This window comes from Lagopus leucura, unplaced genomic scaffold (genome assembly GCF_019238085.1).
Source record: "Lagopus leucura isolate 7727_CA_CO unplaced genomic scaffold, USGS_WTPT01 Super-Scaffold_702, whole genome shotgun sequence".
Taxonomy (NCBI): Eukaryota; Metazoa; Chordata; class Aves; order Galliformes; family Phasianidae; genus Lagopus; species Lagopus leucura.
Window position 1 is genome coordinate 2,078,399 of NW_024962254.1, and position 24,506 is coordinate 2,102,904.

General features: G+C 38.2%; 1 protein-coding gene across 1 annotated transcript in view; it reads right to left on the minus strand.

Annotated features, from left to right (window-relative positions):
* Window positions 1-24,506, minus strand: part of TENM4 (teneurin transmembrane protein 4) — a 593,945-nt gene that overhangs the window by 499,437 nt on the left and 70,002 nt on the right. Inside the window, exon 2 of the mRNA XM_042862497.1 lies at window positions 967-1,108. The gene's annotated coding sequence lies outside the window, so the exon portion shown is untranslated. The remainder of the gene's footprint in view (window positions 1-966; window positions 1,109-24,506) is intronic.

The following is a 24,506-nucleotide window of genomic DNA, read 5'->3' on the forward strand; positions in this document are numbered from 1 at the left end:
TTATTTTATTTTATTTTATTTTATTTTATTTTATTTTATTTTATTTTTGTCTGCTTAAAACCTCGGTTCATCACTTTAATAATATGCCAAATTTCTATTGATTTTATTTTCTGAAATATTTGGGATGCGCACTCACACAGTATTCTGTGGCTGACAAGTTCTACTTGTTAAATACAAATATTTGTTAAATACAAATAAAATTACGGTTCTAAAAGGCATCTCATGCAACATCATTAGATGAGTCAAAATTAGTAGATCCACAAGGTAAAATCAGTGGTAGTTACACTCATTCAGAATAAGTGTTGGTGGAAGTCAAGATAAATTTATCAATTTGGAAGTCAATATGAAGTCTGTAATTGTTGTGAGAAAAGCATTATCTTTGTACTGAGAGTGTTGAAAAGAAAAAAAGGCGACTTTTTTGTTGGGTGTTAGGAGAGTTGGGAATGCTGGTGAGAGAGCAGAGGAGCAACAGTCAAGAGTAAGTTATGTTAAGGAGTACATGAGCTGCCATGAAATTATATGCTGGCTATTTCTTGCACTTCAAATGAACTTCTAGAACAGTACGTTGACATGTCAACATTATTTATTCAAGTTTCAGGAACCTGGGAGCATTTCTTGTCTTGATTCAATCACTTCAGTTAAATCTCTTGTTACCAATACAGAAAAAAAGTCTTTTTTCAAGTGATAACAATTTATTAAACAATGAATTTTAAATGACACTGCAAATATAATTTTATGCATTTTGTTCTTTTCATTTCTTTAAAGAAAATCAAGGATGAAATCAAAAGGCAAATAATGGTGCTTTGGAAGACCACAAGAAATAACTTGATTTATCAGCTCCACTTGGGTATTAATGCATATGGAAAAAAAATGATAAATATATAAATCCCATATACACAATAAATTTTTATTGTTTTCTCTCATTATTACAAATAAATCTTAAAAAAAAAATGATGGTGTACTTACATATTTCAGATCCTCATTTGTCTAAGAATATAAAGCACTCAAGTCATGTGCCAGAACAACTCCGATGGTGTCTTCTCAATCCCCTTTTGTGTTCACGATCCACAAAAATCAGAGTGCCACTGCAGTGGTCCAACCATTCTCACTACAGAAAAGGAGCCAGGTGTTGTGTGTCAGAATAAAACTGGCATGGATTTGTAAAGTTTGTTTGCTTGACAACTGCCAGGAATTCCTGGCATGAGCCTTCATAATTCCAAAGACCCAGACAGATTCTTCCTATTTGTGAGCAATTGATTGAAAGTACCTACACAAAAAGGTGTAGTGAAATACCTCCACAACCTTTTTCAGAGATTACCATCTCAACAGAACAGCAATGAGCATCTGTCTTTGGGTATATATTGATTTTAGGAAATTAATGTTTTCTTCCATGTTTGCAAGTCATCCACCCCCATGCTGTCTTCCCATGCTTTAATTTCCACAGGAACAAAATACAGTCAGCCAGCTCCGAGTAATATCCTTGTTCCTACCCAAGATGCTCCTGGATCAGTGCATAGGAGATGCCACAACCCACTGGTGGCTTCACCATTTAAATGTGCTCTCAAAGGCTGGATGATTTCACTGTGGTTCTTTTCAACCCAGGCCATTCCATGATTCTACGATTCTAAGACAAGGAGCAGCTGTACACCTACTGTGAGATGCTCCAAAGTGAGTAGAAGGGCCTTAAGCTAAGTGAGTGAGTGGGACTAAGCTAGTGTGTACTCAGATTTAAACCTCGACAAAGAGAAAATATGCATTCAATGAGACGAACTGCTTAGAATCAAATGTATTTCTGTATTTCTTCCTTTCTAGATTTCACGCTTAGTGCTGGCTATAAAGCTCATTTAGATATTTTAAGAGATAAGTAAAATAGTGGAGTTTTTACAGACTTGCACTGGTCTTTTTTAAGAAATTAGGGAAAGAGTCCAGAGTTTTACATGTAGGAAAGTCCAATTGCTTCAACATATACAAAAAATGACTGTATCAGCCCATATTTTTCACCTCTTTATGTTGTAAGTTGGTAGCACCCTGAGCATTTTTTTGGCAGCTCAGTATTTAATGGCATCTCAAACAGAACTCTGAGTTTTGTAGACACTTAAACCCTAATATAATTTTATTGTGAGGTATGTTTGGACAATACCACTTATTTAGTGACAACAATCAGTTCATTACTGTGACACAGCAGTGAAAACGTGCCAATACACAATCCTGCTAAGGGCCAGTGGCTTCTGGTAACAATAAACTTGTTCTTCAGCATTATCAAAAAATAACTTGGAAAAAATTGTAATTACTGACATAAGACACAGCTCAGCTTGGCTGTCCACACAAAATGGTCTGCATCCACTAGAGTTACCCTAATTAACCTGAATGTCCTCCAGCTGTCACTTCAGAAAGATAGTTTTTCTGCAGATCCTGCACACCTTCTTTGCCAGTCCCTTAAACAAATTTGGACATCTCAAGAGGATCTGCTCATTCAAATGGCTCTGGATGTATTATAAATCATTCACTAAGTCACAAGTTATCAACTGAAAACAGAGCTCTGACTTCTCTACCTCACCAAACTGTTGCTCTCCACATGCACTGCATGCACACTGTCCCTTCCCACAAGTACTGCTTTAGGCATTAGTTTGCACTGGTATGTCTACATTTGCATGTTGTACACTGTTTATGCACATAAATGAATGCTGGAATAGAGCACATATGTATTTTAAATAATATACTTGTTACTTTTGTAAAAACTAGAACAGCAACATTTCCAAGAGGCGGTTATACTTTGATTTTTAGGAGCTGGCATGAAAGGACTCAAGTAGAGATAATGCTGTAAGTGTTGATTGTGTTACAAGTACACCTACTGTCACCTTAGGAAGTAGAAGTTTAAATATAAAACACTTGTTGATGGGACTGGGTTGACTGACACTGGGTTGATGGATGAACTGAAGGAGGAGATGTTCAGCTGGGGCAAACAGTAGCTTCACGGATGCAAGTGGCACTACACTTAATTACAGCAGGGAAGAAAACAAAGCAGTGCATCTTCTCCCCACCAGCAGCTCTACTAACATATTCATGATATTAATTTGATAAAGAAAAGAAAAATCACAATACAAGAAAAGCTGACGTCATTCGAAAGTGTGTGGTGAGCCCTTACAAAGCCTTATGAGTAAATGAATGGAAATGCAGAGTATGTCTTAGCCCACTAGGCTGCTTCAAATCCCTGAACTAAAATCTGAATGTTAAATAACCATGTTTTATTTACAAGAACTGGAATATTCCTCACGTAATTAAAACTGAGAAGATCTGTACTGCATACCTCCTGTTGACACCAAAGTTTCGTTAAAAGAAAAAATGAACTAAGCAACAACCAAAAAGATGAAAAAGAAACAAAAAAATCAAGCCACTAGTTCAAAATATTTTCATGAACTTCAAATATTAATTTATGTTTTCTTCTTGAAGCTGTAACTCCTGTAACATTATTATTAAAAATAAAAACAAAATAAGAAATACGAGTTTCCATATTTGAAGACAAAAATAAAAAGTACAAAAATGCTGTAATAATTAGAACCACCATTTCTGAATACCTTCATTTATCTTGAGTTATTAAATATCCTGGAGTTGGAATATTCATTTTGAGTGTCTACTCAATAGTGCTTGGACTTTTTAATACTATGTAAACAAAATTTCAAAATCTAATAAGTTCAGCCCCAAAGAACCTTACTTCTCAAAAAATCCAACTATTGGAGCCAGAGTTGTGTTTTCTTTTTAAATGACTTTCTCTATCTTTAGCCTAAGTGTTTAAAGACTCCATAATGAAGCATAGTACAGACTCAAGCATAAGAAGGCTGAGACTATGGGCTTTAGGGAGATCAAGGGCAGGCAGAGCTGCTCGCTTTTTGTTACGTTAACCTGCCCCAGGAAAGCAATTCCCTTCTCAGCCCCCATACCCAATTCCCATAAGTAGATACATATGGCAGTACTGTGATACAGAGAGCACACTGTGGTAGTTTTATTGATACTGGAACTGCTCCTTAAGCAAAGTCTTCTCTGCTCAGCTATGAATTCATGCCATTGACTCTTGGTGAAAGGCGAGTAGTCATAAAGTTTAATGCTGGCCTTAGAGTTAGAGTCCTGCTTTGAATTGCCCTTCGAAGGTGCCTCTCTCTGCTGACTTTAGAGGGAATTGCTAATTAAAATTAGGTTAGAGACAAATTCTGTCCATCTGCCAATACAATGGGATTGATTTGCAATGATGTACTTTAGAGTTTGTGAACATTTGGTCCATAATGCTTAGATGTGCTTATAAAAAAAAAAAAAACCAGCAGCAGCAGCAGCAAGGCATATTGGGTGTAGCTGTCCAAATAAATGTGACTGGATCCATCAATATCCTTCAGAAGGTCTTTTCCTTCTTTCTCAGAGCACTGGTTGAAAGAAAACCAAAAAAAGGGCTTTTCCTCCATTGGGTTTCAACCTATTTCATAGAGCTAATCATCACCTGAATATATTTTTTTTCTTCCCTACTTCCAGCATTCTGTGGCAGGCTGTTATTTAGAAAATCCATCTTTCTTGAAGAATTATGATGACCTGTAAAGGTTGAAATGTTGGCTATCAAAAACCTTGCCTATATCCAGAAATGCTTATGTAAGGCTTGAGCTTTAACTCCAGATGAACTGACGACAGATTCATTTATCATTAGTAGGAACAGGCACATTAATTGTCTACAGTATCAATACTATCCTCCTGCATTAACAAAACTCCTCTTGATCCTGAATGTACCACCAGAACATCCTTTATTAAATAAGATGAATAATACTGGGGCCAAGGGTTGCCCTGCTTCAGCTGAGAAAGCTTAATTATTTATGAATACTTCACTCATTAAGACACCAACAGGTTGCCAAGCCTTGTAAAGACAGCTTTTTGGGGTACTGAATAAAGGTTATTTTTTCTACATGTATGCATCTTCTGTATCAAGGAATCAACAACAGGAGACTCAAAACATTTGAATCCTATAAAGCTTTTGGCCTGTGGCAGAACCTTACAATGGTTGGGATTGAAAATGGTCCTAAAGACTCCCTAGTTCCACTCCCCTGACACAGACAGGGATACCTCCCACTACAGGGAGGTTACTCAAAGCCCCATCCAGCCTGGCCTTGAACACATCCCAGGATGGGGCATCCAGCACTTCTCTGGGTAACCTGTTCTAGTGCCTCATCAGCCTCTGAGTGAAGTATTCCTTTTGAATATATAATCTAAATCTAACTTCTGTTTGAAGTCATTATTGGTTATCCTATCTCTATAGTCCATGATAAAAGAGTCCCTAGCTTTCCTGTAACCCCCCAAAGATACAGAATGGACACAGTAAGGTCTCTGCAGAGCCTTCTCTTCTCTAAGCTGAAAAACTTCAACTCTTTTCATAGAAGTGCTCCAGCCCTTTGAGCATTGTCATGGCCTCCTCTGGACCCTCTCCAGCAGCTCCACGTCCTACTTGTTCTAGGAGTCCCAGAGTTGAACACAGCTCTACAAGTGGAGTCTCACAAGAGCAAATTAGAAGAGTCCTCACCTTCATGAACAGTGAACCAAGATGCCTAGGGAGACAGCAGAGTATCCATTCTTGGAGATATTCAAAATTTGACTAGATACAGATCTGATCTGCTGTAGTCGACTCTGCTTTGAGCACTAAGACTGGTCTAGATAATCTCCAAACCTAGTGGCCACACGTAGCTACAATAGCTGCACTCAATACATATGAGTTTTGGTGTTATCAACCCCTTTTTAAAAATCTTGTTGACTAATTATGTGTTGATCCTCTCATAAATGTCATTCCCCCCCCCCCCCCCCTCCTTTATAATCTAATTTCTTTATATTGTTAAGAAAGAATTACAGCTTCTTCTCTTTCACCAGGGGGCTTGGGGACTTTTTCCTCTCAGAATGTTAGAAAATTTTCTCCATACTTGGAAAGAAGCATTTTGTTTGCACACAACACACATTGCTGGGGGATTTTCAGTGCTGACACTGTGTCGGGTTGGCACAGATGCTTTATACCTGTGCAGCCAAAAGAACTGGCAGATGGTTGGTGACAAAAGGAGCATCCCATGGAACTGCAGGAGAATCATCTCAACAGATTCTGGATTTCAGAGCCTGAATGATACTGTTCAACAGCCAAACCATAGCACAGCTCAGCATTCAGCCAGAAGCAAAGCAGGTGCTTGAAACATTTGCCAGGATTCCCAGATTCCAAAGAGCTTAGTCTCCAAGCCAGAAGCTGATCTGACAACTGAGTGTAGGAACCTCTTTCAAAAGGATCAAAGGGTAGCTACCCAGTGTAGGACAGCATCTCCAACCTAGGCTATGTGGCTTCCTGATACCAAGATGACAGGCTTCTCCAGCATTGCTCTTGCCAGGACTCAAAGCAGGACAGGGGACCAGTAAGCATGTACAGTAGTATGAAGTGGCAGCTCAGAGAAGAAATGTGTTACCCAGCAGGGATTCTTTGAGCACATGTCGCCAGGACCACATGATAGAATCATCTTCCACCCCACTGTATTTGGTTCCAGAGACCAAATAAGTAACGTCCCACTGTTCAAGCCACAGCGTTGCACAACCACATCAAACAGAACCCTTATTGATGGGGCTAGGGAGGAAGGAGTCAAGGTTGTTGAGCTTAGTATGTTAGACTTGCCAGATTGGGATCAGTTCTGCTCCCTGCTTGATGGCTTCATATTTCAGGTCATTCTACCACAAACAGGAAAATGACATACTTGGAGTTCTCTCTTCCATCTGAACTTAAAGAAAATTGTTTTCATCTTTTCTTTTTCCAGTTAGTGGAAGGATACAGGTCTTTGCTACTCACTCTTCATTTATTTTCTTTAATTTCCTTCCCTATTTTCCAGTATTTGCCCCTGCTAAAAACCTTCCCAGCTACAACTTCTTGTTAAGCAATAGTGAACCAATCCAGAATATGTTGAACCTCTTTTTAGAAAAGCAATGAATGAAGCAAAGATCACTGCAATAATCTGTTTTCAGACTTAGGAATTCTTCCACATCTTTGCATTTCAGAAGATGACCTTTATCAGATGGAAAGTCTACAAATACGCGTTGACTGCGAAGGGCAGACTACAGATACAGAATGTGATGTACAAATGTAATAGCCTTTCTGCTATCATACATCAGCCTGTGCAGCATAGGCACAATGTCACAGAATGGAAAGCATAAGATAGAGACAACAAACACAAAAAGTAGCTTGCAACTTGCAAATGGAGAAGAGGAATCCAAGTAAAACAATTTATACTGAATGTCCAATGGAGTCCTGTGGAGTTAGTCTCCCCAGAGGAGACAAGAGAATCAAGAAAAATATTATCTCTCTAAATGCAAACATTGTTAGGGAGAGAGGGTGCTGATGGGATCAGGCCAGGGAGAACAAGAGAGCTCTTTGCTGAGTAAGTGACTGGTGTAGCAAAGGTTGTTCACACTGATGCCTTAGGGCTTTGATTTCATGACCAGGAGACCTTGAGACCTGCCTCAACTGATCCTTCCCATAATGAGTGGATTGAGTGCATTAATCAAACCTGAGATTTTGGGGCTCAGAGTTCAAAAAGCTACCGGAGGTGAAGTCATTCCCCTCCTTCCTCCTTTTCTTGTCCTTTCCAAGAACAACCCCACTATATTTCTTTTTCTTCCTATTTTACTGAAATCACCTGGGGGTCAATTATCTTTCTGGGATGAAAACCATATGCCCTTTCACATTCTTGAATAAGGTTAAGCTGCATATGATGAAACCGATCAATTAAATCTTGTGGGAAGGAACAGGGAGAATGAAGCCTGGCCCGGAATTACCAGTAGTTCTCATTTGCTGACAACCTAATCCAAGGTATCAGATATATATAGAAATGTGCTTGACACGAGGAACAGAAGAGAAAGTGCTGCTTATATCATTGTAAAATCTAGCTATGCTGGAAACATTAATATAAACAAGATGGGGCTATATCCTGTCAAAGACTGGTAAGAATTTAACTATGGGAGGATTTAATTATTTCAGAGACAAATGTTCTGTGTGATTTTGTGTTTGCAGCTTGCAGACTGCTTTGAATACAGCAGATACCCTGCTGATTTATGTTCACAGAACCACAGAATCACAGAATCATAGAATGGCTTCATTTAGAATGGACCTTAAAGCTCCAACCTCTGTCTCTCATCGCTTCAGGCTGACCAGGGCTCCATCCAACCTGGTCTTGAGCACCTCCAGGGATGGAGCACCCATAGCTTTATGGGCAGCTTGTTCCAGTGTCTCACCTCACTCTGAGTAAAGAATTTCTTCTTAATATCTAAGCTAAATCTCCCTTCAAACCCATTCCGCTTTGTCCTATCACTATCAGACCACATAAAATGTCAGCTCCCCTCTTGCATGTAGGCTCCGTTGAAGTACTGGAAGGCCTCAATGAGGTCTGCCCTGAGTCTTCTCCTCTCCAGCTGAACAAGCCCATATCCCTCAACATGTCTTCGTAAGAGAAATGCTCCAGCTCTCTGAGGATCTTCATGGCCCTCAGGACCTGCTCCAACATCTCCATGTCTTTTTTGTGCTGGGAGCCCCAGGGATGCAGTACTCCAGATGTGACTTCATGGGGACAGAAGAGAGGGGAACAATCCCTCCCTGCCCACTGTCACCCCTCTGTTGGTGCAGCCCATATCCTGTGTTGGTTCTTACCATTGCAAATGGTTATCCTTCAAGACATCTGGATAAATATCTGGATAAATATACATATTACATACATATAGTGCTAATCTGGCAGAGATAAAAGAGAAGGCAATACGAATGAAGAACTGATCTGTTGAGTCAAATACTGGTCAAATTATACACAACCAAAAACAGCAAGTGGAAATAAGAGCTGCAGGCAGAAGCAAGAAACTATAAGGAAACAGAACAACACAAACTAAGACCTGTTTACAAATAATTCTCAATAGTCTCTAAATTGAAAACTTTGTTGTGTGTTTCACTTAATTTCCTTATGAAGCAACTTTTCCTTTGTCAGTGAAAAAGAATAACTCTGAGAATCACTCAGTCCAGGTTTGAAGAAGGTCAGTTGCACTTGGGGTAACATTTCAGTGCAGTTACACTTTCTTGTTAGTGAGCATTTGAAAAGTGAACTACTGAAAAGAAATAAGCATGCACACACACACACACAAACATTCACAGATGTCCACTGTTCTGGCTTCAAATAACCATTGCGGAGAAAGAAGGGTAGTATATATATAGGTATGCACGTGTGTGGGCATGCATGGGAAAGCAAAGTGAGCTTTATTTTTACTCTGATTCCCACCTAAACAAAGATCCTAATGTTATCCCCTGGAATGAGGTAAGAAACATGATCATTTGGTTCCAAGACCTGCCTGCAACTACAGTTTGTGTAGCCCTGAATGAGCAGCAGGCAAAGCTAGAGAGATCAGATGAACTGCATTTAGAAGTGATGCAGTGAACTGGTACAAGGGGAAAGTGCTTTTAGTGATCAATACAAAAACAAGGGGTTTTCATCTGACCATGGTGAGGATGGCAAAAAGGAATTTGGGCAATATAATATAGGATAAAAGGGCAGATAGCCTCCTATTTCAATCTAAAGACTTAATGATGCTTATTAAAAGGTTGTTACTTGGTTTCATGGAAGACTTACAGCCCTTCTCCTTCCTTAGAATTAATGGCCTCAGAGGGAAAGGCAAGAATTTTTTTTCTCTTTTGTTCTTGTTAAGGAGGTGGTTTTTTTTGCTTTTGTCTACTTTCTGCCCAAAGATCAGCTCATACAACAACCAACTTATATGTTTTTTAAATGAAGTCCATGGCTTATTACCATACACGATGCAATTCATCAGGAAGAGCATTTATAAAGCAGCTAGTGGATAATAAGTTATTGTGTCTTGCTACAATTAAGACGTGGGTCAACTTCACTGATGCTTGGGAGCTCTGAAATAGTGGACTGGCCTTATGTTTCAAAAAATGCACTACACCAGAGTCAAGCCTGGAAAAGGACACTCTGGAGTCAATGAACCAGGGGTGAGCTGGGCTGCACAAGTCTGCAGCCATCCTTCCACCACTGCAGCACTTCATTGGAGCTGCCATTTTGTCTATGAATTATTGCTTCCTTGTCACATTTGCCTCTCTTTCCATTTGAAAACAGTCACTGGGGAAGAGGTAAGCAGCCAAAGAAAACCTCCTGAGGGGTAATGTATCAACAACAATGTAAAAAGATGTGGGTCCACCTCTTGTAGAGGGGGGCAGAGCCATTTGGTGCTTGTTCAGTTACAGGAATCTAATCTGTCTATCAATGTAATGGGCGGTACTGTTTTTCTGGCACTGGAAATCAACAGTGTGTCTTGAACTCACTGCTACTGGATATTTTAGGCTACTTAGAGTGTCTCAATGCCATACAGTTCTTCAGCAGCAGCTAGCAAATATAATTCAGAAGAATATCATAAAAAATCCACAATGTATTCATTTGCTTTTCAGTCACTGTTAGGAAATTCTGTATGGCATTCCAGTGTAAGCTTACAAGGCTACAACTCTACATTAAAAGGACAATGCAGAGAGAGGCACTTGGAGATAGGAGCACAGAGCACCAAACTTCCCTTCTTGTTAGATAGACTCATTTCATTAGCATGAATTGGTCTTTTGTGTATTAAAGAACTCTCCCTCCACTTATCAGAAACAAATCATGGGAGATTATTTCTGATATAGTTATTTAAATTAAGGTAAACTGGGTAAAACCCATGCAAAACCACACTGCTACTGTATTCCACTTCTGTGCTAAACCTAACTCTATATACCCAGAGGGAGCCTAGTAGTCCAATATGCAGACTCAAATACCTTTCAAGTTGTAAAATGGGAGAAATGTTTTGAAGTTAAATACTTTCAGAGATGTAGAACATGTGAGAATGTTCCTTTAGAAATTAAAATGGCATGGAATCAAGGAAAGATCAGATGAATTAAATTAAAGAGACTTTCCTCTGTTGCCTTCCTTGAATAGTCATTTGTGAACCAGAAAGTAAATGCATAAAGAATCTAAAATCACGACCAATCACTCCAAGAAAACTTTTGCACTCACTTCACACCACTGAACGGCTTAAAAGCAAACTGCAACAGGAAATAAGGTCCAACTTTACTGGAACAAATTGTTCTTTGAATTATATTGGTGCAGTGCCACAGAAGTCAATGGGATATGACCTTCACAACTCATGAAAGAGGTCTACAAAATTTGTCCTACTCAACTTGGATGCAGAGCTTTTTTTTTTCACATTTACTACACAGCCCCTTGTTCTCTCTATTAGAGTAAATTAAAAATTTCAGGTGAAGTTTAAGCCAATGAATGGGAAAGATACTCTTTAATATTAAATCTTCCTGGTAATAAGGATAATAGACTGGAAATGGCAGATTTACATAAAAACTGATAGAACTTGGACTTGGTGACTCCAAGTCCTTTCTTTGCAAAGTCTTTTTGTAAGGGAACAGATTTATTAGGAGTTGGCGGATGCGGACCAACTTTTTAGAGCACTGTCCACTGCAGTACTATTTATTGCTTGTGCAACTGCACTGCTCTGTGGAATTGATCCTAATCCCTTTTTCTTCTTTCTATCCAGCTCACATCTGCTTAAAGACCTGCATATGACAGAGGCATAAAGAAATTTCTGAGATGTTGTCCCAGACAATCCATGGAATGGCACACATTCACCTGACAATTCAGTCAAACAACAATCGGGAGATGTCTACACAAGTCAGTTTGTTTATTCTTTAAGGAATAGATTCATTTAGGAAGAGAAAGGAGGGGGAAGGATGAAAGGAGTGAACATAATGAGAAATTAATACAACTATCATCATTCATAAATATTAAAGCAGATTAACAGATTTTGAGATTAAAAAGCAAATGGAGCTTCTGCAATTTAAGGTTCTAATAGCATTAAGGTTCTATTTCCTGTCAACTTGTTATAAGTTAATTGCCATTAATTTTTCATAGCTAAATAGTGGAAAAAATGAGATTCTTGCATTATTGGCCATACACTCTAGCTGTGAAAGGAGTCCAATGTAAAATGATGAAAAAAACTCATCAGAAAATAATTGAAATTACAGCTGAGAAAGCTTACAATCCATACCCTCACCACAGCAAATTCTTCTCTACAGTGAAGCATCTGATGAAGTAGCCCACTCAAACACAGTTTAAAAACAACACAGAATTTTTTGTTATTAATTCTTTTTTTAATGAAACCTCTCAGTAAGCAATCTCTAGGAAATGTATGGTATGTATCTGTATGTAATTAGAAATATACTTTAGAAAGATTTCTGAGCTAAGTGCAGGAGACAGAGCTTCATTTTTTCTTTTCAATGCAAACAATTTCTTCTTTCTTATTTTCAGCATAGATTTGGTTTCACTCTGTAAACACCATTTGAGGATCTTGTTCAAACCACCTTCATTAGAAAGGTGACTTCAGTTTCTTGAATAGTTTTCTGTATTGACAATTACTGGAATTTCAAGTTCTGATAAACCTAAGTAGGAAGACAATCTAAATAAGTCATTTCTGCCCTGATTTTGGTGGAAGGAGCAAAGCACTTATATCCGAAGCTTCTTTAGGATTACTGTCACTACTGCGTCATCAACAGAATACTGAGGATGGAGGGTTTCATCCAGCTAAAAAACTCAGTGGTGGTAGGATAAGCATTAACCTATGCTGCTGAATAGAAAAGTGTATACAGACAGTGCATCAGCTACAATGCTGTAACCAATTCATAAAACTCTTAGCTGAAGGTGGCAGAAAATCACAGGGAGTTAATATTAATGTTTATTTCGCAGAGCTGTTCATACAACTAACTCTATGCCAGTTCATCATCACAGCAGACATTTGCATGGTACCACATGCTGCCAAATACACAGAATGCACAAACTAAAAACATAGGTTGTGATTCTCATTTCCTTTAATTTTTAATAACAGCATAAGTTACTTGTAACAAATGCCGGAACAAACCGAGTTCTGATTAACTTTTTTATGATGACATCTCCTTTTAATTATCTTAAATGGCTTCCACCATCAACTTTGGAAAAGTCTTTTAAGTCATGCTGCGAGAGGAATTTCTTCCTGATTTGCAGCTCAAATTTTCTTTTTTTTCTTTAACATTATCCCATTGTGCCTGTCTTTGTCACCTTAGGGTAACAAAAACAATCTTTTCTCCTTATCCTCTGAATGTATGGCTTTCTTTTTCCTACACAAGTTGGATTGTTCTGCCCCTTAATGATTTTTGCTGCTGTTCTCAGAATTCTCTTCAATTTGTCAACATCCATCACTAGATTCAAGGTGCAATCTCATCACTGCCATATAGCAAGAAAATCACTTCCCTGTGGACAAAGGAATGAAGACTCTGCACGTACAGACCCAAATCACACCATTCCTTTTTGTCATCCTCAAGCATTCCAGAATATATATATATTATATGCAGTCTGCTAAAACCCCAAGGTCTCTTTTGACATTTCTGCTTTCCAGGTATCTTTGTCCAACTGCATAACTGTTCTCTAGATTATTTCCCTCTCAGATTTATTAGCCCACATTTTTTTCTGGGTCAAATCTCATTTTTTTTACTTGAAGCACATATTTCTGACATCTCCCATTCTCCTTGCACTATTTCCTGGTGATTAAACATAACTTTTTATTTTGTGGCATATGTTGGAAGGCCTTTGTTAAGACAGGGGTGGCAATTGATCAGAGTAGTTCAGTCCTTTTATCTTCGTATGCCTTGCCTTGATTCTACTGATTGCTAAATCCTTGTTCACTTCTAGGACTCTTTTTTTCTCAGTATTACAGATGTCAAAAGACAGCCCTAGAATTCTCTCCTATGCCAATGCTTTGGCCAGAAGGAAACATGCAATTGTCAGCCTCTTCAAAGGGCAGCAGTTATCACTAAAAGAGTGTACCTGGAATATACCAAAAGGGTCTTCCATTGCTTCAAATATAACAAAGTACTTTGCCACTTTCTATTCCACCATCCTGTGCAGGATCTTGCTCTTAGTTTAGCTGGAAATACAATTAGCTTGTTCTTCATGATTGATGAAGGCAATAAATGCAGCTGTGACAAAGCAGGTTCCTTTAGCACCTCAATGGATACTTTCCTGCAACAGGTTACACTTAATTTTAGCCATTCAGTTAGTCTTTGAGAAGTCACAGCCTGTAAAGTAAGCCCACCAACATAAAAACAAGAATTTTAATGCTGATTTTTTTTTTTTTTTCCCCCTGAAAACCATTTCTGTAGGTTTTGAAACTCAGACCAAAGGTGGAAATTTTCCTAAATACCTTTTGATATCTATAGTGTAGACAATCAACACCTGAACCAGCCACTCTAGGCTCTCCCGTGCATAATTAAATAATAATTAAAAAAACTTGACATGTTCAGGATACAACTAAAATCATCCTAAAATAAGCGTCAAAACTTGATCTTAGAAATTAAACTCTGAAAATGTTTATTTTCAGCGGCCATGGAAAGAGATCAGCAGAACTAGTTACAGATACATTAACACCTACAGACAATAGCAGATCTCTTCTGGATGAATCCCAATAAAAATCGCTTTCCTCCAATTTGGAGAATGCATACCACTGTATTTTGTGCACCAGCTCATAAAGAATTTAAACTTTGGTGGCCATTGGCTTCATGATAATGCATTACTACAAATTCAATACTCTCTCTTTTCTTGTTTGTAAAGCTTCTCCTCTGTGCTGCTTATGAGAACCTTTGAAGATCCACCTTTCATGGTGTTATTTACCCAACAGATGTCTAGACAGTTAAAGCAACATGTGAATACTGAATCCTGTATCCAGCTTTTGAGTAGCCAGTCTAAGGAATTTATATTTTCTTCCATTTCAAAGTCTGCAACAGATGCCTACTGTTGTCTTTCCTCCCTTGTAATTTAATCCAAAGCATTCTACCATTCTGCTATTCATTATCAAATGGTATCTCAGTGTCAGTGCAAACATGAAACTATTCATGACTCCAATGAATAGCTGTAATAAAAAATAATAAAAAAAAAAAACAGAAGATGTGTAAATAAATAAACCAGCCTGCTCACATATTTACTGGCTTAAAACTCTTGAAAATTTGGACATCTTTCTTTCTAGTATCTAAGCAATGGCCCCAAAAATTTTTTAAACAATACTTTAAGGTGAACAGATAACACAGTTGTAACTGCAGCAGTCTGCAAACCCACAAATTTTTTACTTCAGTGATTTATTCTAACCTTAAGAGTTGTAAAATTCTGACTGTATCCTGGCTTCTCAAACAGTGAGTGGAGTCATGAGTTGGAATCAATCCCTGTAGGTCCCACTCAATTTGGGATACTCTAGGCTACTAAAATCCCTGAATCCCATTAAATCTGTCAAATATGAAGATACTTGCCCACCACATGATACTGTACATTAAGTTTATTTCGACAAGAAAAATCTCTTTAAGTTTCATTATAGGAATAACTACCAGTTTTATTTCTTGTTTAATAATATGAAACATTCCATAAAGATCAGAAACCTTAATTACCTTTCTTTACCTAATCCTCTGGGCATTTTAAACCCCTTTTCTAGTTCTGGACATGGCTATTCTTTTATTTATTGCTGCTCACCAGCCATCCTTTTAAGAGAGATCAAATCCAAAATATTAGGTTGCTTTACAAGCCAGTGGGATACTGTTTTCAGACTGGTTTTAGTCTCAGGAATATTTGGAACTTAAAGTAAAAGCAACAAATAACTTACTAATAGGCAGTGCTAAACTGTGCAAAAACAAAGACTGTGCAAAAATGTTGTCTTATTCAGTAGGTTTATTCCCTCTTCTTTTACTACCTTCCTATTCATTTCAGTTGTAAGTTTTTGCTGTTTGTCTGTCCTTACAATTCTATCACAGACACAAACTAAAATCTGCTCCTATGTATGCTTTTTCAAAGTAACTGCTAATTATGCTCCAAATAATTGTACTGATACACACCAGTCTGAATTGCAAGGGTTGCACATCTATCAATGAGTGCATCATTCCAAGAGGAAGTCTTGGAATATATCCAGAAATAATCAAGGAAAAATTATCCTTTTAAGTATCTCTCATTCAGAAAGGCTGAAATTCTGCTTGACTCTGAGACGTGTCATGTTTGGAAAAATCTCCTGATACAGAGCAGTACAGGATTCTACATTAGAACTGACCTTCATGAGAGAGGTACAGAACCAAGTGAAATTAGCAATCTTTATTTTGTTCACTTAATTGTAACTTCAATACAATATGAAGGACAGAGAAAGGCAACAAAAGACAGGTCAGGACATTTCCTTCAGTTAATTTACAAGTCAAAGAAACAATGATTTTACTACTGGTAGTGACCACTCTGTAGGAAACCACTGTAATAGTTCAACATTTTCGGTGTGGGAGCAAATCCCAGAACTCCTACTTTAATGGCATGTTTTGGGTAGTGTGGGCAGCCTTATGGAAACTTTATTAAAGGAAGGATTTTTTCCAGGCTTCTTTTCCTGTGGACTGAATATCACTGAAGACCAAAATGAAAGCAAGACGTCCCTCAGACCTGAGACACAGGCTGAATTTGTGGAAATGATGCACAGTTTGTGTGTCTGGAATAGCGTCAGCATGAAACATGGGATATTTGCCCACAGAAAAATGCAATTTGGATTAAATTACTGATACAGGAAACCAAAAATATTCCAGAGATTGTTTCAGAAGAGTGTGTACAAGATGATGATCAGAGGGCTGGAGAGCTGGGATTTTTCAACCTGGAGAAGAGAAGGCTCCGATGGGACCTTATAGCGGCCTCCCAGCACTTGAAGGGGCCTACAGGAAAGCTGGGGAGGGACTTTTTTAAGGGCAGGTAGTGACAAGATGAGGGGAAATGGCTTTAAACTGGAAGAGTGTAGATTTTGACTAGGTATAAGGGAGAAATTCTTCACTGTGAGAGTAGTGAGACACTGGCACAGGTTGCTCAGAGGTGTTGTGGTTGCCACTTCCCTCAAGACCAGGCAGAATGGGGCTGTGAGAAACCTGGGCTAGATGGAGGTGTCACTGACTCTAGCAGGGGGGCTGGAACTGGATGAGGTCCCTTCCAACCCAAACCATTCTATGATTCCATGATTCTACGATTCTAAGATGGAGCCGCTAATTTATTTTCGTTCTTTTATTGAACAATAGGACATGTTCATTATTCCTAGCTTCTGGTTAAAAGATGTATAAATCTGTAGACAATACTTTTTCTCTCAGGTTCAAAAAGTAAATAAAACTGGGTTTGAATATACAAAATCAGAAAAAAAAAATCTTAAATGCTGGAGACTAGGAACTCACAATAATCTTCATTAATTATACTAGAGAGCTTCAAAACCACGACTGCACATTTTTAAAATGTTCCTAATTTGGATTAATTTGATCCTAACTAGCACAATTTCTTCATATATAAACAAGAAACCTACCAAAACTGGATTTACAACTTTCGCTAATGAGAGGATAGAAATTATTTATTTTTCCAAAAATATATGGCAAAACACAAGTAGACACAGAGATAAGGAATAATGGATGGAGAATAACGTTTCGTTAGGAAATTGAAATAGGATGGAACAATAAATGAAGGATACTATACTCAGTTCAAAATGGGAATAAAGATATAAGGCTAGATATTACTTGTGTTTCAACATTTCTACCTCACAGGTTAAAAATGGAATTAAATTAAACTTGCATTCTGTTTTTCAAATTTATTTTTATAAAACTGAGAAGAATTTCAGATTTGTTTTGTTTTTAAATCAAACCAAAAAAAGAAAGAAAGAAAAAAAAACAATCCAGGAACACAGATTTTTGGACTTCCTTCAACTAGCTGGAAATAAATAAATAATTAACTGGGGATGCCAAACAATAAGGCCAATAATGTAAGTAATAATTTTAACAGACATGATGAAGCAGACTTGCAAGTGGGTGTCTGTTGCTACTTCAAAACCACAAAAAAGTAGGCTGCCAATACTGCTAACTGAGAGGAAACAAATACACATGCAACTTCTCAGCACTGAACAGTAACCAGTATTTATTGCATTTAAGCTCATTTTATCTGATTTTTTCATTTAATTTTGCTTTGCTCCTCATGGAGTGCATTATATTAAATATTTACTGTCTTGGTTAGAATGTCAAGGCACACTTTACTGTCTTATTAGATTACTGAACAGTAGTTCATGGAGGAATTATTTAGGGTTGCTCGAGGGTAGAGAATTAAATGTGATGGGGTGAAATTAGAAAAGGAAGAAAATATAGACAGCTAATCCAGTCATATCCAGAAAACTGTAAACTGTGAACTGTTTGCTAGGGAAGGACCAGATTTTTACTTCCTCCAGATTTTCAAGTAGACTGAGTAGACTGATATCCGCTGCTCAATAACAAACATTGCTGCATAGAAATCTCCCTGATTTTGTTGACTCAGCGGCACCATGGTCTCTTGCCATATGCAGTGGCCTGGAATTCAGAAGACATTTCACCATCTCTATCACTCACCTGCTTCATAGCCCTCTTCAGCTCACTTCAGAAATTTCACTTTTACCTGAGCGTCTCACAGAGACTTAATTCTCACAAAGTGAGAACAAAGTGAGTTAAGGCAATGCAAATAACACATAAATGCTGTAATTTCTCGCTATGATTGCACTCTGCATCTTACACCACGTTCTATTTCTGTGAGTTCTTTACCCCTTTCAATTGTGCCAGGATCTAAAAGAACAAAATCTCTTTACACCCCTGAAAAACTGTCTACATTAAAAGAAGCTTGCCATCTACAAGTGAAAGGATTGCAAATGTCAGCATTTCTCTTTTGCTCTATCCCTTCATCATCTACCAGATTCCTCTCTTGGAAGAACTCTACCATTTGACAGCTGTTTTTCATGTCACATGGCCAGTAATAACCTTCTCAAAGACGATTTTCTCAGAGATAGGTTTTCTTGCTCTGCTAGTTTCTGGACTTATTATATATTTGAATATTGAGAAGCAACTGTGGAAAATGATTTTCTGCCTATTGATATAAGAGGAGGCCCAAGTGATTCCCCCAGGAATAGGTGTTCTAGGTTGGACCAATGACCTATCAAGACAATGAACAACACAGAAAATCAGTACAAGAGTAGGCAAGCATATCAAGTGTTAAGTCCCCAGAATATTCATCCAGATCCCTGTAAATTGTTGTTTCAGACCTCTTCAGTCAGAGAAGGAGATGCTGTGAACAACTAGATGGCTGATCTTTAGATGGCTAAAGTGAGAAGAAGCTCACACTGAATTTTATCACTGTTATATGGTAATTCTGTTCTTTTCTCAGCCCTGATGACATTGAGCAGTTGCCTCTTTTTATCTCCTGTAAGCCCGAATATTCTTCAGTGATCTCTGGAAGGCAGGAGGACAGGATATCTCCCAAGCAGATACTGGACCAAGTGGTCTGATTACTTGCAGGGACTGAAGAGGAACTGGTGATAAAGGCTGGAGAAGAGATTCAAGGACTGAGGGAAATAGGAAAAAGATATCATCTTTCTACCCACCAAACTACACTTTCAGGTGTGGCTTGAAGCCAGGAGTCTGTTCCGAGTGCACCTCTAAAAATGGTCCACCACACTTCCCGGGAGGTTAAACTCATTAATCTACTCCTAATATTTTATTGCAAATTGATAGCTTGTTCTGATCTATAAACTCCCACTCTATGGAGTAGCTGTCATTTAAATCATGGTTTGGAGGCTTTCCCAATCTTCAACTTCTAAAGTCTACCCAGTTGTCATATAACTACTATTTTCTGCCACGTGTGCTTACAATAGCCCTGTTTTATGTTTGCTTATTTTGTGGCTGTGGATTTGTTTTGATCCCAATGGATCACTGTCATGGCGTGAATAATATCTCCAAAACAGCAACCACAATCCCATCTATCATCATGAATATCCTCAGAAAACAGCAGTACAACTCTCCTATTCTTTGGGTACTACTAGACCAACTCTCACTACATTTTCTCCCATACTCAACACTGCTTTCCCTGTGACCATAGGAAAACAATAGGAAATCGTTGATGGAGAATGAGAGAAGGGCTGAACTTTTAGTGTAAATAAACACTCAGCATTTCGTGATGAGGATCACATCTATGTAATCACCCTGAGCACTTCCTGATATTTGAGGGGAAAGGGATGAAACGAGATTTTTATTAAGAAACATATTTTCCTTTAGTATTTCACATCAAGTTCAATATTCATCAATAGAAAATGTTTCCATCTACTTGAAAAAGAAGATGAGCTCTCCACTGTACACTCTCCTCCAAGATGCTTGATTAGCTATCAGTTTTCTCATTTGTAAATATGTGCAAGGAGATAGGCAATAAAATTAAAAGCAGAACAGTTCAGAATGAAATTTCTGCAGTAAAGGAAATGTTATTTCTTCAGTTTTAAGGGTAACGTTGAGGAACTGACTGCCACAGGAAAGTTTTGGAGACACTGATATGGCAGGAGTCAAGATCAGCCTAAATTTGTATTTGCATACCTAGAATGTTTCTGTTCTGATTTTACTAATTTGTGAATTCAGATTTATAGTATCATTTTCAGGTATCCCTCATAGTTCAACTGACACACATAAGCAAGTAGCCCTGATGAAATATGGCTGATTCTGCAAAGTTCATGTCTGATTTCACTCCTTTTTATTGGTGCCCTATGTGTGCTAGAAACTTTGAGATCCCAGATCAAATGACCAATAGAGACATGCTCTTGGATGGACAAACACCAGAGAGGTTGTCAATGCCCCATCCTTGGAAGCATTCAAGGCCAAGTTGCATGGAGCCCTGGGCAGTCTGACTGAGGGTCAGCAAACTTGCCTGAGGAAGGGACATTGGAACTAGATGATCTTTGAAGTCCCTTCCAATCCAATACTATTCCACGATTGTATGATTCTATGATTCTATAACATCTGGAATCCACCTAGAAAGATTTTGTGATGAAACACCAGTTGCTGTTGATCTTGTGATCTTCATTCATAGATTTATAATAACTTTGGCCAACTGTTCACCTGATAGGATGAATTCTGAGCAAGGCACAAAGACTTTCGTAGTACTAAAGAACAAAAATACCCCATTTGCTACCAAATAAATCTGGGAAAAGCTCTGGTGACAGGGTCAAGGATGAGACTAAAAGTAACAGATGGAATTAATGAAGGATATCAGGTAAATCAGATATCAGGAAAAAAAATGAAATGCCACAGGAAAGGGAAAAGGAAAAAAAGAAGCAAGCAGTAGTTCTAAACTGCCAAAATGCCCAATCAGCGGTAGTTTGCAGCTCAGTCTGATACTTTAAATCCACTTGCCAGTGTCAAAGCTGAAGTGGAATCTGTTCAGTGCTCAGCATTACTTTTCATTAAAGAAAGTGGCTGCTGGGAGTACAAGTTGCAAGCAGGCTTTGTAGGAAAAGATGAGCAGGGAGAGGATCAAGGAAATCTCAGAGAGAGAGGACTAGAGAAAACAGGCTTGATTTTCCTCTCACTTAAAGCAGTTTTTCTTGTTAAAACTCAGCTGATTTCAAAAAAGCTGCCCCACATTTACAGTAGGATGACACCGAGTAAGTACCAGGGAAATGTATTTCATAATATATACCATCCTTGTATTAAATTCTCTTTTTCCTTCCTTTTTTTTTTTAATTTAGGCATTTTCACAGTTGCCATAAAAACACCAACTCCTGAACGCCACCTCCCCTAAAAAAAAAGACAAAACAGAAAAAAAAAAAAAAAAAAAGAAAAAAAAACAACCAACAATCACAGAAAGGATATATATTGTTTTGTAAAAAAAAGCAAATATACAAATAAAAAGAAAAAATGATGCTTTCCTAGAGTTTGCATTCACAGGCCATTTATGATATACTGGCACAATACAAGTGTGATTTTGCCTGGTGACCTATGCAGGTGAAGACACATGCCGACAAGTGTATGAATTAACAAATCCCCCCACAAAACACTATTTCCCACTACGGTATGTTACTACACTGTCATTTTGCCTTATCCAACCAGAAATCTCCATATATCTTCATTAGAGAGCCCCAGAAAATGTAGAGATAAACATTGCAAAGTCAAGTAAACTTGCTGAACCATTTCTAAGGGCAAACATTTTGTATGATGCTTGATGTTGAGTAGCCAAAACGTCTGCAGTCTTAAAGTAGATTTGTTTACATGTGAAAGCATGAAAATGAGTATCAGGAAAAAATATATACATATAAACATAGTATTTCTTGGCCCTTGACAGTTGAGGCTACGAACAATATATTACACACAGATGTACATTTTGTAATGCTTTCATTTAAAAGGTTTAAGCTGTTTCCAAGGGGACTGCTCCAGCTCCCAGACAAACGGCCGCTTGACAGCTCTCCTAGTGCTCAAAGCTCTCATGCAATTTTGTTCAATACACAAAGTGCCAGACTGAAGGAAATTGCTGTTCCTCATCTGATGTTAAGTGATTGGCTTTCTATCTTCATTAAATGTGTGCTACTCGATGCCTCAAAGACATTTTACATTGTCCTAGAACGTGAACTTTAGCAGCTTTGTGGAATACCCAGAAGGGCTCTGCCGAAATAAGCAGAAAAATCCTAAATCCTGCCTGCATGTGCCCTTGCCCCTATTAAATCAGTTAAGAGATTGGACAGCTCAGATGTTGTCTCACTAGATGTACTGAGTTACTCTTAAAGTTGTTTTCTGAATTCAAGTAAGATTTGACTTCCAAGAACTTATAGAATCAGAGAATTATTTTGGGTTGGAATACCCCATAAAGGCCATTGAGTACAACCCTCCTGCAATGCACAGGGACACTCACAGCTCCATCAGGCGCTCAGAGCCCATCCTGCCTGACCTTGGGTGCCTCCAGGGATGGGACATCCACCGCCCCTCTGGGCAATCAGTGCCAGTGCCTCACCATCCTTAATGTAAAAAACTTCTTCCTTATATTCAATCTAATTCTTCCTTCTTTTGTTTGTTTTAAAATTATTTCCCTTTGTCCTATATGCAAAGGTGAATTAAAAACAGAGGTAAAGGGGTAGAAAGGATTGAAGGAAAGAAGAAAGAATTTGGCTTGAGGGGGGATTCATATACGAACAGTTACAAAATCAAGGGTGCACGCGGGATGTGACATCTCTGTGCTTCACTGATTCTGAAGAGAATTTGGGTTCTTAGTCTCATGCAAAATGGGGTTGAGCTGAAGTATCTGGAATCTTCCACCAATTTTACAGAACACAATGAGATATGAAACACCTTTCTGGATCAGAAATGGCAAATAAAGGGAGATTTGTCTCTCAACAGTCATTAAAGAAATGAGCATCCTTTTTTACCCCATTTTGGTAATAATGAAGAGCTGCTGCACATCTGAAAGCTTGAAAACACTGCTGTGCTGTTGAAAGCCACTATAATGAGATCTCTGTTTGAGAGTCAGATCTGATCAAATAATAGACCTTCCCTGTTTGCGTTTAAGCGTGGGTAAACAACCTCAAAGTGAATCCTAACTAGAAGAAATTGCATGAGCTTCTCACATTTTTGCAGCTGGTTTGTTTGGTTGCTATTCAAAGCTTAACTGTGGCTGGATCTAGATCCTGTAAAAAGGCCTGGTACTTATTTGCAAAGAAAGGTGAATATTTACACCATTGACAATTTAGTGCACTAGAGAAATGTTGCAAAAAGGCAAAAGCATTATTCCTTGTGGAGAACATAATCACCTCTGAAAGACCAGAAGGATAGCAGCATTATGTTTTTTCATCCACTCCTTCCAGTACTCCCCAGATAGCAAATACCTGTGTAAAAGGGATGGAACAGTAAAGAACCATCAATGGGAAAAGTGGTATTCTTAGTAGAATGAGAAACAGCCTTTTCTAATACAGTATGAAAGGACAAACTTGCACTGAACAATCCCAGGAGGTGAGATCAACCACAGTCCTAGTGGAAATGACAGAGTATCTTCCAGGTGAGATTTGTCCCCATAGCACTATGTGGCCAACTAGAGGAAAAAGATCACATTTATACTGGGATATATATGCATACTTTTCCATCCCATAAAAATATTCTAGCCTGCATAGTCTAAGTTGGGCAGGAAAATAATCTCAAAAGTTAGGGAGTTCTTGCAGGCCAAAGATGAGGTTAACATACTCCTGAGACCTTTTTCCAGGTGGTTCCACATGATTTACCAAAATGAATAGCTCTACATTCAGCTAGGGCATGGCATTTGAGGATCTGAGGGACAGATGCCTTTCAACCTAACCTTAAACACTTAACTGAGCTGCTCAATTAAAAATATGATCCTTCTAGAGAATGGAAATAACACACTGACAGTTGAAGCTTCTGTCCACTGACTTAAAAAGCAGTCTAGAGCAGCTTAATTTTTAACACAATTGTCATAATGAGAAGCCTCAAATTAAACAGGATGAATCCCTGTTCTTCACATTGACAGACAGGATTTTCTCTAAGATATCAGCCACTGTACTTCTGCAACCTTCTTCAATAAATGTTTAGAATCCTA